Here is an 18,566-nt window from a genome sequence, read left to right as displayed (position 1 = left end):
GGGATCTCATTGGACGCCGTTTGCAAACTCTGCCCCAGCCTCGTACGGACGACCAACTGTGGCAAATGGTTGACAGAGAATGGAGAACCATCCGCACTCTTATTGACTCTGTACCTCGACGTGTTTCTGCGTGCATCGCCGCTCGCGGTGGTCCTACATCCTACTGAGTCGATGCCGTGCGCATTGTGTAACCTGATATCGGTTTGAAATAAACATCAAGTATTCATCCGTGCCGTCTCTGTTTTTTCCCCAACGTTCATCCCTTTCGAACCACTCCTCCTTGGTGTTGCATTGTCACTGTCAGTCAGTGTATATCCATTGTACACCTCCACTATGCAATACACTATGTACTGTCTTACTTTTACAGTTACCTTTATTTAAACATTCAAACATAACATGAACTTCTTACAGACGTAAACGACCACTTTGTATCGTCCATGGCACAAATAAAGCCAATACGTAGAACATAATAGTGGATATATTAACTTCGTCTCTATCGAATTCGGTACAAGGAAACACAATACAGTACAGTAGGTAGGCAACACTGGATTGCCCATTATGCTACGCACAATAATTCCATAGTGTTTGTGTGACTTGCATTCTTATCTTCACAGAGCCGATACGTACACTTACGAGCAAAGTTCACTTCACAGCAGAAGTTCAAAGCGACCACCTTACATTTGCAAACACTTCGCCACTCGCTGGAGCATAGTTTGTGGGGCCCTACGCAACACACCTGCATCCAATATTGGCGATACAGCATGCATGCGAGCTATTAGGTCTTATGCATCCATAGCTGGAGTACTATAAACATGTTCCTTTAAGTGTCCCACAAATAAAAATCTAGTGGATTAAGGTCCGGGGAACGTGGAGGTCAGAATATTGGACCACCACGACCAATCTATTTCCCTCGAAACGCTTCATTTAACCAGTTATGCACAGTTATTCCAAGGTGTGGCGGTGCACCATCATGCTGAAACCATAGATGCCGCCGAACACCAAGTGGTAAGTTTTCTAAATCGTCAGGCAAAGTATTGACCAGAAACGTACACTAGCGGGGCGCATTCAACTCGTCCGGCAATAGGTAAGGGTCTAAAAGCACTTCTCCCACGATTCCAGCGCACAGGTTTATGCCAAAGCGTGCCTGAAAGCCACGTTAACGGGTGACATGTTAGTTGTGACCAGACCAATAATGGCTGTTGTGATTGTTGAAAATACCTTCCAGAGGGAAGCTACATTCGTCACTCCATATCATATTCTTTATAAAATGTTCGTTATCTTCAACTTGTCAAAAGCCATTCTCAGAACTGTACTCGTTGAATGCGGTCTTCTGGCCGCTGGCGTTGAGTTAACGTGTAATGATATGGATGCAGTTTTTCGTCATGAAACACGTCAACAACCAGTGTTTAAGATACCTGGAACTGCCTGCAATCTCACGGGTTCTTTGTCGAGGTGATTGGCGAACGGCTTCAAGAATTTCGTCCTATGTTTGTGGAGTACGTCTAGTCGTTGGACGACCTCTGTCCACTACTTCTGGACGAAGATTACTGGTTTCCCGCAGGCGTTGATCAAGGCGACGAAAAACATTCTTATCGAGATGGATCTTTGAGGGTACCGTGCTCCATAATCACGAACAGAAGCAGAACCTTGGTTATCGGATGCACCCAACACTACGTAAATCATATCTTCGTATTTGCCGTTTGTGCACTCCATCAGGAAGTCCAACATGCACTTGACAGGACGAGTTATGGTTGTGTACAGCGTGATTAGTCGACTCATGCATTCAGTTGAATGGATCACACTGTCATGTGTTCGACTACTGTCATTTGACAACAGGATGTCATGCCCACAAACGCAGTTACACGACGGGAACTAGGGACCTGACGTCACACACACAAAAGGAAAAAGAACCTGACTCAGATTCGAGCCGTAGCTCTATGGTGCATGTGGGATTGATAACCCAGCAGTCTATTCAGTGAGTTGCGACGGCGGGTACGGTACAGCAGGATGATGTACGTTTCTCTATTACATTCCGATGCGCTGCAGGATGTGACAGTGTTGCCAGCTTCTCGTTTTCGACTTGTTTTCCAACAGTACCAGATCCGATTTGGCTATAGAAACTTTTGTCTTGCAACGGGATGAGGAATCGCGTGCCGACCTCCAAGTGCGGCATTTTGTTCACCCTGTATATAAAAATCTGGTAATGTTCTTTGACTCTTTAGTGCCCCTGTAGATTTCCTGGTTTCTCTAACGTGCTAAGCTTGAGATACACCAACTTGCTAACTAAAATTATGTTTAAAATGGCCTCCATCCGCTATTGTTTATTGAAGAAAGAAAGAAAAAGAATAGAACAATATCCAAGCAAAGGGAAGGACGTGGTAAGTCTTTGAACTTTCGGAAATTGCTATAAAATGTACAATTAGATCTCTCTCTTTCTCTCTCCCTCCCCCTCCCTTTAGGAACACGGTTATAGTAATGCGTACATCAAAATAAAGGCAAGAAATGTTTAAATTTAATTTAATTTTGGCGGCTGCAGGAGAGAATGTATGATATGCTCAGGTTTATGGGTTCGAATCCGGCGGTATTTGAAGGTACTCAAATACGCCAGTCTCATGTCTGTGGACCTACTGGTACGTAAAAGGACTCCTGTAGGACGAAATTCTGGCACCTCAGCGTTTGCGGATACCATAGATGTAGTTAGTAGAACTAATAACATTATTATTATTATTAATACAGCAGTGAGCTTGAAAGCGGACCAAATTTCCGTTTACATAGCTTAGCACATTAGTTCTCCTATATGTTTCTTGGATAAGCTTCAAGGTATAATCAGCCTGCAAACTGGAAATATGCACAAAATATGTTTTACTAGTTATTGAAGACAGAACGAACAAGTCGAAAGAAAATCAGCTTGATTTGTTCTGGGTGATATCCGAGAAAAGAATAGCGTTACAAAAATGTTGCAAAGTTTGGGCTGGGAAGACTCGGGAGAAAGGAGACGAGCTGCTGGACTAAGTGGTATGTTCCGAGCTGTCGGTGGAGAGATGACGTGGAATGACATCAGTAGACGAATAAGTTTAAGCGGTGTGTTTAAAAGTGGGAAAAGCTGGAATTCAAGAGGACAAATTGGGGGAAATTTTCGTTTATAGGATGGGGAGTTAGGGATTGGAATAACTTACCAAGGGAAATGTTCAATATATTTCCAATTTCTTTGTAATCGTTTCAAAAATGGCTAGCAAAACAATAGATAGGGAATTTGCCACCTGGGCGACTGCCCTAAATGCAGATCAGCAGTGATTGATTGATTGATTGATTGATTGATTGATTGATTGATTGATTGATTGATTGATTGATTGATTGATTGATTGATTGATTGATTGATTGATTGATTGATTGAGGTTCGCGCAAAAGAAAGGAAAGGCACTACGTAATCCCTGAAACTTTCGTAAATCACACTGCAAAGATTTATTAAATGAATTACATCGTTTAATAACCACTATGTTCAAAAATATGGTTATAGTAATGCGCATATCAAAATAAGAGCAGAAATGTGTAACATTAATTTGAGTGAGAGTGAGAAAGTGTAATTATTTCCTTAATTCCTCAATGAGCGTGGGAACCGGCTTAATTAATGAATATATTGATTTATTTATCCTAACATTTATATTTTACTGCGGTAAGAGAACATTCATTATCGATGCTTACATTCAGGTTAGTTTGTTGTGGTTAGGTCTGGTGATTTTAATATGTAACTAGTCATGTTGCAAGCAGTGATCAGCCTTAAAAAAAGAGAATCAGGCGGCGATATTTACCTTTTGGTGTATGACCTTACGTGGCGATTACTATAACTAGGGCGCCTGGCTGAGTCCTCGCCCTTATTTGCATCTGAAGGCTTAGTCCAGTATAATCTAAGGGTACTATGTCACATAACCAAGAAGGAAGACCATCCTCCAAGGTCCTAAAGAATGCCTCAAAATTGCCTCCGATACTCCAGGCTTCGTGCTCTTTTTCAAAATTCAGATAACGAACTGTTTACGGTCCTCTTAGATTCTGGATGTAGTGTATTCATTATTTCGATAGAATGGCATTCGAAGCTGAAGTACCGTTGTAAATTTACCGAATATGTTTCTTCTGTATAATGTGTTTCGGCTAACTCTTCTCCCCTAGAAATTTTTGAATTTATCTATGCCAAAATTCGGATTTCAAAATTTACGTGGAAATCTAAGTAATAGGTTGCTAAAAATTTGCCATGCCCTGTGATATTAACAGCAGATTTCTTGTCACATTCCTCCATCGTGCTCGATCTTCAATGTAAATCCTGCATATTCAAATTTGGCAGTAATTTTCATGTAGGGTACCTCTTTTGAAATGTAATTCTGTAGCATCATCTATTATTTCGCCTCTCCAGGGTGAGATGTCGTTTGGTCTTTGGCATCTACGTGAGGATCAGGCTAGTTGCATTCGTAAATTATGTCAGTCATTTCCCGACGTGTTTTCGGAAAATCTAGTTGTGACTGACATAACTGAATACAAGATTGAGGTTACGGATTCGATCCCCATAAGATTTCCTCCCTACTGGTTATCACCGCCGAAAATGGAAGCCCTCAAGGAAATCATCGACCAAATGCTGAGGGATGGTATCATTGGACACTCCAAGTCGGCGTATTCTTCACCCATTTTCCTGGTGTCGAAACCTCAAGGTGGCTTCAGGAAAGTAATTGAATACAGGGCGTTAAATCGTAAGATTGTTCTACAATCAGTACCCCTTCCCTACTTGCTTTCATGCTTCTCTTGGTTTCGGGAGGCTAAGTTCTTCACCATCTTAGATCTCAACCAAGCCTATAATAAGATACGTCTGGTGGAAGAATCAGAACATATGACTGCCTTCGCTACCGACTGGAATCTGTATGAATACAACCGCGTGCCTTTCGTCCTCCCAAAGGGCACGGCGGTTCTTAATCAAAAGATACCTTTTAAAACTTGACCGTCAATCCAGCTTTCCGAAGGCGTTTTAGAGCTTCATCTAGATGAGTTAAGGGTTCTTCAAGGGTCTCAATAAAAATAACAACATCATCTAGATAATGGTACAGATATTCAAATTTAGTATCGCAGAAGATCCTACCTAGCAGCCTAGTAACCATCTATGTCCTACTTGGGGCATGTTGTGTCACCTGATGGAGTTTCAGTCGATCATTCAAGAACGCATGCAATCCGTAACTTCAGCCCTTGTAAGGATGTTAAGTGGGTTGCTAGATTTCTTTGGGAAATTCGTCCCCAACTTCAGCAATAGGGCGGCACCCCTAAATTGTCTCCGCAGGAAATCTTTCAAGTTTGAAAGGGGGCCGTCGCAGCAAGCAGCGTTAGAGGTTGCTTCTGTGTAACACCCCGGTCTCGGGTACGCCAGATTTCTCCAAGAAGTTCATTGTACACACAGACGCCTCTTCATCAGTGATCGTTGCGGTTCTAATTCAGCAATCTGAACTAGGAAGGCGGCCAATCGCCTAAACGTCTAGAACCGTGTCACCTCAAGAGGCCAAGTACTTTACATACGACTTAGAAGGACTGGCCGTCTTAGTCCCCTTAGAATATTCCATCTTTACCTTGAGCATGTTTAATTTCAATTAGAGACCGACAGTCAGGATCTGCGCTCGGTTTTGGCTAGTCCCCGTCGTACCGGGCGAATCGCGTTTCAGTTTGACGAGCGACATCCATTGATCTGAAAATGTAGTCGCATATGGATTAAGCCGAATCTCTTCCGGCGATTCTGATGTTGTTAACTCGAAGGAAAGCCGTTTGCCGGCTATTTACACACCTCCAACTATAAGTGCTATTCTAACTAAAGTCCCTTATTTATTTCATGATGTGGCGTAATACCAACGTGAAGATCCTGCGTTCCTATTATGGAAGCCCTTTCTTCTGGGGAACATGTTGTCCCTTGTTTCGATGAATGGGGTTCTGTGTTGCCCTTCGGGGCATGATCAGAAGATGGAAATTGTGGTTCCAGATGTTCTATTTCCTATGATTTTCAAGTATTACCATGAGACCCCATTAGGGGCACATCCAGGCATTTTCAAAACTAGAGAGAAGAGAAGGGAAATATTTATATGGAAGGGTATGGACAGTGAGATTAGGGAACTGGTTAAAGCGTGTAAGTCTTGTTTGATTAGCCATTGTGCATCGATTACGCCGGACACTTCTCTCAATGTAAAGGGAATGGGAATAAATGTATTCTTGTGTGTGTGGATGGTTTTACACGGCTGCATCCGACTAGGATTGCCACTGCTCAGTCCACTATTTATTGTCTCAACACTATTATTCCATCTCTTGGACCCCGTCAATATATTGTTTCTGTTACCGCTAAGGCGTTCCCCTCTAATTTATTTCGTAAGTTCTGTTTTGATCTCTCTGTCTCACACGTCACAACGTCTGCGCACCACCCACAGCCATCTCTAGCTGAGCGGGTTCATCATAATCTTCGAACTTCCCTTATTGTTTTCCACCAAGAAGATCATTCCCGTTGGGACACTTCCTTAAATTGGATATCATTGGCCTTTAACTCGGCCGTTCATGAGTCCCAAAGTTTTTCACCAATTTCTCTTATTTTTAAGTTTGTCCTAAATAAGCCTTTGTCAAATTTTCAGTCGATCAACGAGCTTTTGCGAGAGACAATAGATCCAGAGAGTGTCCGGTATTTGTGGAAAAAGCTAGAAATAACCTAAAGGCCTCTCATCAGAGAGTAAGAATGAGGTATGACCGTGGACAAAGACCCACCAATTTAGAAACTAAATTGGAGGTCAGGTTATGGTAAAATATTTTGTTCCCGCGGGAAATCTTGCCCCAGATTTCATAGACCTTGCATTATACTTGATTTCCTTATTTCTGTCCCCCTTTTGGTGAGTAACCCGAGAAAAGAAAGGATTTTAGGGGTCCACCTGTGTCAAGCAAAACCTGTGTGAAGGATGTTGTTTTTCATTATAAGCCACCAAGTGATGATGTAGCTGACTTATTTAAACTTCTTTCCTTAGCATCTTATTAGTTAAACTTTTATATAAACAAGTTAAAATAAAATGGCATTCTGCCCCTGTGGGTTGAGAAATATTGTATGTATGTAAGTTATATCCAAAGTTAACTTTCACTTTTTGTTTAAATTCCCTTTGCAAACCTTCCCTTCAATGATTTCATTACCATTCTGGCATTAAGGACCCTGACTCCAAATCTGTGTCAGAAACTCACTGCACTCGTCCTCCTCATCTGCACCACATATAACACTGTCTGTGAGTCAGTTACTGTTGCCCCAAAGTTCAATGTTACAGTGTCCTAATTTCATCTGAGGCCACGTCGTGTCAACTAGCAAGAGATGCCAGCGCGGAGTATGGACCCACCTCGTTCCGGCCGAGACACCGTCTAAACTGCCTCCTTTCGGACTATCTTCCTTGGGAGGGGTTTGGTTGCTGGACTTCAACCACCTAATCTATCCTTGGTTCGAACTATTCTACCTGGTACTTTTTAACCATCGCCTTGGTTGCCCATCATAATATACCAGAGGAAGGTTTCTCAGGGTACCCTGGGGTCGGGGCGACCCCATCCTCACATCGCCAGCGGTGGCCACTCTTGTCATCGTCTCCGGGCGCAACAGCACGAACTTTTACTTCTTCGCAAACACTATCTAAACTACTTTACTTCAAAAAATAAACAAGAAAGGACTCTCAAGTGATACTCCAATTTATGTATGTTTTCTCAAAAATAATGTATGGCGAGATTCAAGATTTCAAAGCTGTTCATACCGTTTTAAAACCTTAGGGGGCGGCGGTCAGTACCGGGGGTAAACCTTCTTCGTCCAGTTAAACTGCATGTACCGGGCAAGATGGCCATGTGGTTAGGGTGTGCAGCTGTGAGCTTGCATCCGGGAGATAGTGGGTTGAACCCCTCTGTCGGCAGTCCTAAAGATGGTTTTCCGTGGTTTCCCATTTTCACACCAGGTAAATACCTTATTTTAAGCCACGACCGCTTCCATCCCGTTCCTACACCATCCCTGTCTCATAATACCTATCGTAAATAAATAAATAAATAAATAAATAAACTGCGTTCCTTCAGAATAAATAAATAAACTGCGTTCCTTCTATAAGGCCATCTATGTAATTGAACTTGAAATAGTGTTATGCAAGACACTTGGATTTTCAACTATTAGTTGTCTCTTCCATCGGCCTAAGTGCCCCTCTGCCGGGATTTAGGACAATTAATTCTTAAGGTAAATCTAATTTTCAGAGGTAGCTAACCTTAATTTTGAAGATTGTTTAGTTCTTGTGTCAAGGTTGTCAAGATTTCTGCGCCCCCCCCCCCTCTCGAACTCTTGTATCTATCAACCAATTAGAAATGTGAATATTTTCTCCACCAAAATAACATTTGGGGTGCGTACAAGCATCCAGCCTAGCTGTAAAGGGCCCAGTAACTTACCCTCGGGATACTATAAACGCTGGGCGCGTTAAGGCCGTATCGTCATTGTCGTGGCTTCAGTTAGTTTGTGCGGCGTATAATAAAGTGGCAGGTGTCGCAGATCGGCGTTCGGAAGGCCCAGCAACACAAGGTAATGGCAGAATTTTCGTAACATGTGATAGCTCCCGGAGATAGCTTGAGGGGAATGTTTCAAAGCTCTTTTATTTCATGGAAATTTCTAAACCTATTGGTTTAAATATAAAATTTTCGCCAGTCTAAGGACCCTGTTTTATTCCCTACTGGGAAATATGTAATGTAAGGGGACAAGAGCGATTACCCTCTGTTGACTACCATTCAACTCGGTATGGGGTGACTAAAGTTTCTTATCCTCCAAAATTAACAGGTTTTGTTATTTAATGTTAATCATTTAGTCGCCCTGGCGCAGAATAGCCTTACCCTATGTATCTTGAGGCCATGAGCCCACTTAAGGTTTTAAAAGTTTTCTAGAAGGAGTGCAGGATTGTCATCTCCCTGCGTTTTGTTTTTGGCCGATCATTATCAACCTTTTCCTTCTTGTATTATGGCCATTTAGTATGGGCACTTATTGCCCCTCTTTTTGTTTTCGGAAAAGAATATGAAAATAAATATTGAATTTTCACGACCGCATTGTAATCGAAACAGACTTTCAACGTATTAGGTGGTGTTACGTACATGTAGTACGTGTTGAAGAGATGTTAAGTACAAAACAAAAATGGCCAGCCCACTGGTGTCCGGCTGGCCATTTTTGTTTTGTACTTAACATCTCTTCAACACGTACTACATGTACGTAACACGACCTAATACGTTGAAAGTCTGTTTCCAATATGAAAATAATTGAGCAGAAGTGACTGTAAATACCTCATTTGAAGATTGCCATTGTATAACCTTGTGCGCTATAAGTAAAGTATGCCTCTGAGAAACTGGACTGTATTGGAGTTTGGAGCTCAGACACTTAGGTTATGGAAGTTAATGGAGCAAACCTTCCCTTATAAAATTCTGTACCTGTTTCAGAGCTAAAAATACTCATCCCTCGTACAACATCATGCTGATAATTCTCTCTAAAATTGTCCCTAATTTTGGATTTTATGTCGTTGTTGTTGGAGCTAACGTGTTCATTATTATATTGTTATTGTTTATTCAGATCTTCTGTGTACCAAGTTTTAAAGAAGGGAAACAAGAAGGAAGGAAACAATTAAAAAATTTAGTGCATTCAATTTTGCTCTTGTCCAGTCCTTGTCCATCCATTCAGCCCAGCACCTTCTTACACTTCTATGATCCACGATATTACAGGAATAATAATAATAATAATAATAATAATAATAATAATAATAATAACTGATGGTTCATGGTGTGGGTTACTGCAGTCACGACCTAGTTCGTGAACCATGGGCAACGGCTGAGTGGCCTAGTAAGTGGTCCTGAGGGTCGGGATACCAGTTGCTATGGAATGGGAATGGGTTCTTCGACATATTCTGTTTAATGACCCTTCTTGTGCTCAGACGGCTAGGTCTACACAATCCACCGTTAGTCCCTGACCCGTTAGAGGAGAGATCCTCACTTGGATTATGTGTAAGTAGGGTAGCATCCTGCTTCAGGTATTTACCGAGTTCAGAACGTTTTAAGCAAGCCTCGGACCTATGGGAATAATGGAGTCCCACTATCATTTGACAGGCGAGGAACTCCTGAAAACAACTTGGCGAACGAAATGGAATTCGACGGGGTGCTATCAATATTAATTGGGCTTGTGGAAGAAAGAAAGTAGGACTGGATGGTTCACCAAAGAGGATGCATCTGGATGTACTAGGGGTAAGTGATAAGAAGAGATAACGAGGAAGAGACAGAAGATAATAGAGGGTACTTGACGGGTGTTGAAAAGGGAAGGGCAGAGTATGAGGTAGGACTGTTTATCAGGAATACTATTGTACGCAGCATGTTTTCTGTTAGGAACGTAAGTGAGCGAATGATGTGGGTAGATTTGAGTGTTGAAGGATTTAGGACGAGAATTGTCTCATTATAGTCACCATGTGAGGGTGCAGATGAGGATGAAGTTGAAAATTTTTATGAAACATTGAGTGACATCGTAGTCAGGGTCAACAGCAAGGATAGGATAGTGCTAATTGGTGACATCAATACGAGACTTGCAAATAGAACTGAAGTATTCGAAAGGGTGATTGGTGAGTGTGGGGAAGACATGGAAGCTAAAGGGAATGGGAAGCGTTTGCTGGACTTCTGTGCTAGTTTGTGTTTAGCAGTTACGAATACATTCTTCAAGCATAAGGCTATTCACATTTGGGGCTAGGGGTACCAGATCCATAAAATAGACTATATCTTAAGAGGAAGTCTGTAAGTCAGGAAGTCTGTTAGGAATGACTGAGTTTTTCAGGAATTATCCGGTGATAAAGACAACTATCTGACAAAGTGAAATTTTTCTGCAGACGAATAAGTGTAGAAAATCTCCAGGAAAAGGAAATCAGACAGAAGTACACGGATATGATTAGTGAGATGTTTCGAACAGTGGAGGGGCCGATGACCTTCGATGTTAGGCCCCTTAAAACAAAGGGCATCATCATCATCATCGAACAGTGGAGAGTAAAGCAGGTTTAGGATATATAAAGAGAATAAGTGGCATACAGGGATGCTGTACGAGAAACAGCAAGGGAATGCCTAGGAGCGACTGTGTGTAAAGGTGGGGAGAAGCGAATATCTTGGTGGAATGATGAAGTGACAGCAGCTTGTGAACGTAAAAAGAATGCTTATGAGAAATGGCTCCAAACAAGGGCTGATACAGACAGGGAACTGTACGTAAATGAATGAAACAGAGCGAAACAAATAGTTGTTGAATCCAAAAAGAAGTCGTGGGAAGATTTTGGTAATAACTTGGACAGGCTATGTCAAGCAGCAGCGAAACCTTTCTGGCAGTAACAAAGATTCTTAGAAAGTAAAGGAAAAAGGTAATGAACTGTTTTTTGGGTAATTCAGGTGAACTCATAAGAGATCCCATGGAATCCTTGGGCAGGTGAATGGAATATTTTGAAAATCTTCTCAATGTAAAAGGGAATCTTCCTGGTGGTGTCGCGAACATCAAGCTCATGGGCAGGAAGAAAGTGATGTTGGTGAAATTACGCTCCAGGAAGCGGAAAGGATGGTAAATAAACGTCATTGCCATAAGGCAGCAGGAACAGATGAAATTAGACCTGAAACGGTGAAGTATAGTTGGAAGGCAGGGATGAAATGGCTTCATAGAATAATAAGATTAGAATGGAGTGTTTGTAAGGTACCTTTAGAGTGGACAAAAGCAGTAATCGCACCTATCTATCAGCAAGGGAACAGGAAGGATTGCAACAACTATCGAGGTATATTATTGAATAATATACCAGGCAAAGTATTCACTGGCATCTTGGGAGGGAGGGTTAGATCAGTCGTGGAGAGGAAGTTGGATGAAAACCAGTGTGTTACAGACAACAGAGGGGCTGTCAGGACCCTAATTTCAGTATGCACCAGTAAATGAAAAATATTACGAGATGAATAGACAGTTGTATTCACGTTTCGTAGATCTAGAGAAAGCATATAACAGGGTACCGAGGGACAAGATGTTCGCCATACTGGGGAACTATGGTATTAAGGGTAGATTATTAAAATCAACCAAAAGCATTTATGTCGACAATTGTGCTGCGGTGAGAATTGATGGTCGAATGAGTTCTTGGTTCGGGGTACTTAGCCTGCAGGAGTTAGACAAGGCTGTAATCTTTCACCTTTGCTGTTCGTAGTTTACATGGATCATGTGATGAAAGGTATAAAGTGGCAGGGAGGGTTTCAGTTAAGTGGGTATATAGGTACGCAGTCTGGCCCATGCTGACGACTTGGTCTTGATGGCAGATTGTGCCGAAAACCTGCAGTCTACTGTAATATTTTGGAACTTGAAAATAGGTGCAATGTGTATGGTATGAAAATTAGCCTCTCGAAGACTAAATTGATGTCAGTAGGTAAGAAATTCAACAGAACTGAATGTAAGATTGGTGATACAAAGATGGACGAGGTACGGTAGATAATTTTAAGTATTTAGGTTATGTGTTCTCCTAGGATGGTAATATAGTAAGTGAGATTGAATCAAGGTGTAGTAAAGCGAATGATCTGAATTCGCAGTTGCAATCGACAGTGTTCTGTACGAAGGAAGTCGGCTCCGAGACGAAACTATCTTTACATTGGTCTGTTTTCAGACCAACTTTTCTTTACTTAGACAGGAATCAGGATATCTTATTCGTAAGTTAGAAGTGGCGGACATGAAAGTAGCGAGAATGATTGCTGGTACACACATGTGGAAACAATGGCAGGAGGGTACTTGGAATGAGGAGATAAAGGCTAAATTAGGAATAAACTCATTGTATGAAGCTGTACGCATAATCCGGCTACGGTGGTGGGGTCATGTGAGATGGATGGAGGAGGACAAGTTACCTAAGAGTATAATGGACTTTGTTATGGAGGGTAAGAGGAGTTGAAGGAGACCAAGACGACGATGGTTAGACTCAGTTTCTAACGATTTAAGGATAAGAGATATAGAACAAAATGAGGCCACAGCACTATTGCAAAGAGAGGGGATTGTGGCGACGTGCCGGTATAGAGGCTTGTAGACTGAACGCTGAAAGGCATAACGGACTACAATGATAATGCATGTAACCTATATATGTACTAAAAACCGTACCTAAGATTTTACTTCCATTAGTATACGAAGAATTGGATCGTCAAGTTCAGTGAGTTGATCCCTCCTTCCATGGCTGTCCACATACGTTAAGACTTATGGACCTGCTTTCGTATCCTTTGTTTTTCTCACTCGGAGATGTTCCTTCTCGCTTATAAATCCTTTGAGCCAGGCATAGCGACACATTGCACCCAGTGCCGCCAGTGCTCTTTTCAGTAAGTGTCGTATACTCTGTAGTTGTCACTAGTAATACATCCTTTCCTAAATTCAGCATGTTCTACTGACTGTTACAAATCAAATATACGGTTTTGTTTCGAAGTGGATGGTATGTTGTTATATAAAGCGCGTATTAGCCAGTTGTACAGCTCACTCCGTTAAGTGCGTTACGGATTGTCTTCATTGAGGATGTGTTATTTCTATCATTTTACACTGTGTCCACAACCCCTACCATATTGTCGGTAATGTTCAAGTTCAATAAATTATTTTTGCGAAATTTGTAATCTCAGTTGAGAACGGCAAGAACTTAATACTAACCCTTCTCAGATTCAGCATTCTACATATTTTTAATATTTAATGTTTTTAATTTTTTAATGAAGCATAAATAATGTATACGCATATAACTAGCTTGTTTTTTTGAGGATTTTTTCTGAAGTACTACGCAGTTGAAGAAATGCGGATGGTTATTTCAGAAAGAAATTACAATATGTAGTATATAATTTTAATTATTGTTTCTGTACCAGCTATACCGGCAATAACCAGCACAAGTTAACAAGCAAAAATAATTAAAATAATTAAACCATTAAAGAGAAAATTTAAAGTGGAAGCAAAATACTTACCCTCAAGAACACGGACTGGACCATTTAACAGAGGCAACACAGATCGTTACTCGCGGTTTTCGCAGTGGTAAATGTCAGAGAACGTGAAAGAAAAACAAACCAAGAATCTTTTTGAACCAATAGAAAGTTTAATTAATAATTATTTTGTAAGAACCTTACAATAATTTGAAAGAATACTTTTTTCAATCTTCCTTAAAGGTACGGTGCACCGTCTAAATCAAATTTAAGTTTAAAAGTTAGAAATTAAATTAAATAAGAATGGATTAAATCAAAATGTTTTCCACTGAGAAGAGGGACACCCTCAAAATTAAAGATAACATTAACATAAAGGATAAAACAATTAAAGAGAAAAATTATTTCCAGGCAGAAAGCCCCTAAAATGAACAGTTTTCCAACAGGTTAATTTTCGAAGTATTACAGGTTTTCTTCTCCTTTAATTAATTATCAGAATTAATTATGAGAAGCCACAGATTCTCCCGAAGAAACCAGAACACAAGGGGGTTCCGGAAAAGATAAAGACAGGGAAAAGGTACTAGTTCAAAACCCGAAAGAAACACCAAAGGTAAGTCAAACAGGTCACTAACAGGACCCAAACTTCACCGCACTTCACCAAAAATGCCAGGTACCACCAATTTTGGGGGACAACCTTCGCAAATTAATCAACAAACCCCGAAGAAATAGGGGTAAAACACATAAACACCAGAAACACGGGTTAAATCTACACAAGCACAAATATCATTAATACAAAGGGAAAGCACTCCAAGTACTTTTTAAAAACAAGAGGAAAAGGCATCAGCTCAAACATGAGGCAACTGCCAAATTATTACTTCAATCACCTCTTTCTCCTTTTTATAATAATCATCAACATCATACCAACAACACATCACTAAGGGCAACGGTTGCCATAGAAACAAACAAGAGCAAGAGTCAAACCCGACCATTTTAATAAATAGAATAAATATAGCTATCAGAAAAGGGGAATAGGAGAATGCAAATTAAAGAATAAAAGGATTCGAGTTTCCTGAGAAAATCGCGTGGTCTCAATTTTACAGCAAATGACTATCAGTTAGTAAATTTACCTTCACTTCAAATTAACAAATTCTTTACATGATGCAAAAATTAAAATTTACAAGGAAGTTGTTTCTCGCAGAATAACGCAGAGATAAATAGGTTTTGATAGAGTTCTTCCCTCAGTACGGAGTCTGAAAAGGTGCTGTAAATACGCCAAACACTTTTCACTTTACCAAATCTCCGAGTCCATACGGTCGAAAAACAAACAGAAAAGTTTTTCGTAGAACAGAATAATATTCCCAAACATAATTAAGATTTTGAAACGAGGTAATCTAATTCCAGGAAAAAGAAAATAATAATATCTTAAAGTAGATAACTTACATTTTTCCCTTGAGTAGAAGAATCTAACTCATGGCGTCAGATGAGATGTTGATTACTTACAAATCCATAGAGATAAAATTAGGTAGAACAAGCAGCGGACGTCCACTCCAGATAAGAATATAAAATTAATAAGCTCTTCAGGGCGTTAGCCCTGATCCTTCACACACTATCCTGGCATGTTGAGATAAATACACGTTCTTCTGAGAAGCCACCACATCAAGCTTCCAACACTCATGGCGGGCGACAATCAACTCGCCTCACGCCAATAAGCAACGCGAAGCAGATCCCGGCAGGACAGCAAACGAGCCCCGGGAGACAGACTCGCTTCAGAACCAGTCCAACACCGGACCAGGTAACAAGAATAGGAGTAGAATACATCGTATATGGACGATAGAGAACAATTCCGCTGACGTAGTAGATGCAATTAAACTTAGCGAAGTAAGTCGTACAGAACATAAAATTAAAAGAGTAGACATAAAATTCTAAAGTGAAACAAATTTCAAAGGTGAGGCACCTAGGCCTAAAATGTAGTAGGGAAAGGCTAAAATCGTGTGCCAACCGGCACAGTTTCGCTGTGTTGTATAACTCCCGAGATGGCTCGCCAGGATAAGTAACATAGTAGCCTAATCATGGCTGACGGTGGGCGAATGGACCCTGCCATTGGTTGAAGATTACGCCAATGAAATATCGTTCCCATAATTCAAGACAGCGAGAAGTTATGACCAACTTACGCGGGATAAAGAGACCTAAGAGAATGAGGCAATGTAAAAGAATAAGCAAATGAAGTAAATAAGAATAACAATATCTCGTTGTCTTGAATTATGGGAGTGACGTTTATAGGGCAAATCTTCGGGCAATAGTAGAGTACATTTGTGCCACCGCCAGTCATGATTATATATGAACACCAAAGAGAAATAGCTCGGACGTAGCATAGAATGCGCCACTTATGCCTTAATACGAATAGGAAATAGAGGCCTAAAGCCGCGCGACTTGTGGTTGAATATTAATAAAAATTAGAAGGCCAAAGCCGCTTCGCGGCCTCTAACGTTTGCTTCTTGGCAGACCAATCGCTTTGTAAATCGAGATTAGAATTCGCGGCTTCTAATTTTTGCTTGTTCACATACCAATGGTTTTATCACTAGCCGGACCTAACGTACCCAGACCAATCGCTTTGTCACTATCCGTGTAGTAATTACAGATCTGAACACTGTAAGGCATATATTCCCCACTTATGTTTAATATTAATAAGAAATAGAGGCCTGAAGCCGCGCGACTAATGGTTGAATTAATAAAAATTAGAAGGGTAAAGCCGCTTCGCGGCTTCTAACCTTTGCTTGTTCAGAGACCAATCGCTTTGAATAATGATATATTTAAATGGTTCAGAGGTAGCGGTACATACTGGTCCAGGGAAAATAAATGCTGGAAAATTATTTCATACACGCACATAAAGAAGGATATGGAAAAAAGGAACATTTATACCGACACTGAACGTACCTTAATTGAGATCACCAGCTGTCGGAAAGACATTGTGAACTCTGTTAGCTCCACAGCGACGTCCATTTTCAACAGTAACTACCACATTTGATTACCATAGCAACGAAAAGAATAATTAAACATTGCGTGCAATCTGTGCCCTCCCCTTCATCGCCCAAGTTGGCCTAAGCCACCATAGCTCAATTGGTAGAGCAACCGACGCGCAATCGGGAGGTTGTGGGTTCGGATCCCACTGGTGTCCGGCTGGCCATTTTTGTTCTGTATTTAACATCTCTTCAACACGTACTACATGTACGTAACACGACCTAATACGTTGAAAGTCTGTTTCGATTACAATGCGGTCGTGAAAATTCAATATTCATTGACATGCCCCACAACGGGCGACTTAAACGCACTCTATAGTGTGCTAGCAGCAATTTGCTCTTGCAAAATTTAAGTCAAGAAATACAAGACGGCATTCATGAAGACACGTTGCAATCCTTGATAAATAAATTGGAAAGGTTATGAAAGGAACTGGCACCGTTGGAGGAAAAAGTGTTAGATTTGTTGCTGGAAAGAGAAGGAGACGACGAGTATGAACGTGAGTACGAATCTATAGACAGTTTTAGAGACAAATTAGATGATGCAAGACAAAAATATGCCCTGTGGTTACAAGCTAATAACGCCAATGTGTTGGAAGTAGTGTCAGGTAGATCAACTGTGTCAGCTGAGAGTAAAAACAAAAGGCAGTTGAAATTAGCCAAGATAGAACTCGTGAAATTCGATGGGGAGGTTAGGAATTGGTTGGAAATTTGGGGACAATTTCGGCGCATCCATGAGGACTCTGAAATTGAGGATGAAGATAAATTTCAATACCTAATCCAGTCCACGAAGGTTGATAGCCGAGCTAGAGATTTAGTTACCAGTTTCCCCCCACTGCTGAAAATTACTCTAAGGCTGTAGAATCCCTTAAGGGTAGGTTTGGAAGAGAAGATTTATTGACAGAATTCTATGTCAGGGAGCTCAAAAGTCTTGTAGTAAAAAATGTTTCTCAGACAAGGGAGAAACCTATGCTTGCTAGCTTATACGACAAGTTAGAAACACAGCTGAGAGCTTTAGAATCAATAGGCGTTACTCGAGATAAGTACGGCTCAATGCTCTTTCCGTTAGTAGAATCTTGCTTGCCTGAGGAAGTATTACGTGTCTGGATGAGGAGTTCATCAACGACTAAAACGTATCTGGATAATGGACATGCTGACAAACTGACCGCGTTACTTGGTTTTCTGAACGGTGAAGTAGAGAGTGAAGAGAGAATTACATTCGCTCAAGCTGGTTTTGGACTATCTAATAAATCGAGGAGTGCTAAGATTAAAGAACGGGAGCGGGAGGAGCAAGGTTTAGCCACTGCTAGTGTACTTTTCGCTGGAAAAGGAAACAATTTGGAGTGTGTCTTCTGTAATAAATCGCATGACAGCAAATGGTGTCATCTGGCTCAAGAATTGAACTTAAGGGATAAACATAAAAGGTTGTCAGAGAATAAAGCTTGTTTTTCATGTCTGAAGGTGGGACATACGGCTGCTAATTGCATTACGAAACTAAAATGTCTCGTGTGCAGTGATAAACATGAGGCTATTATGTGTCCCAAATTAGATGTAAATAAAGGGGGTTATAAGGGTGATGAGAAGAACCAAGAATGGGGT

At 40.9% G+C, this 18,566-nt stretch overlaps 1 non-coding gene across 1 annotated transcript; it reads left to right on the top strand.

Moving 5' to 3' along the window:
• Window positions 1-17,055: 17,055 nt before the first annotated feature.
• Window positions 17,056-17,132, top strand: TRNAA-CGC (transfer RNA alanine (anticodon CGC)). Its single transcript has one exon. It is a non-coding gene; the product is annotated as a tRNA-Ala (tRNA).
• Window positions 17,133-18,566: the final 1,434 nt, after the last annotated feature.

This window comes from Anabrus simplex, chromosome X (assembly GCF_040414725.1).
Source record: "Anabrus simplex isolate iqAnaSimp1 chromosome X, ASM4041472v1, whole genome shotgun sequence".
Classification (NCBI taxonomy): Eukaryota; Metazoa; Arthropoda; class Insecta; order Orthoptera; family Tettigoniidae; genus Anabrus; species Anabrus simplex.
The sequence above is the reverse complement of the archived record's forward strand: the minus strand, read 5'-3'. Positions and strand labels throughout refer to the sequence as shown.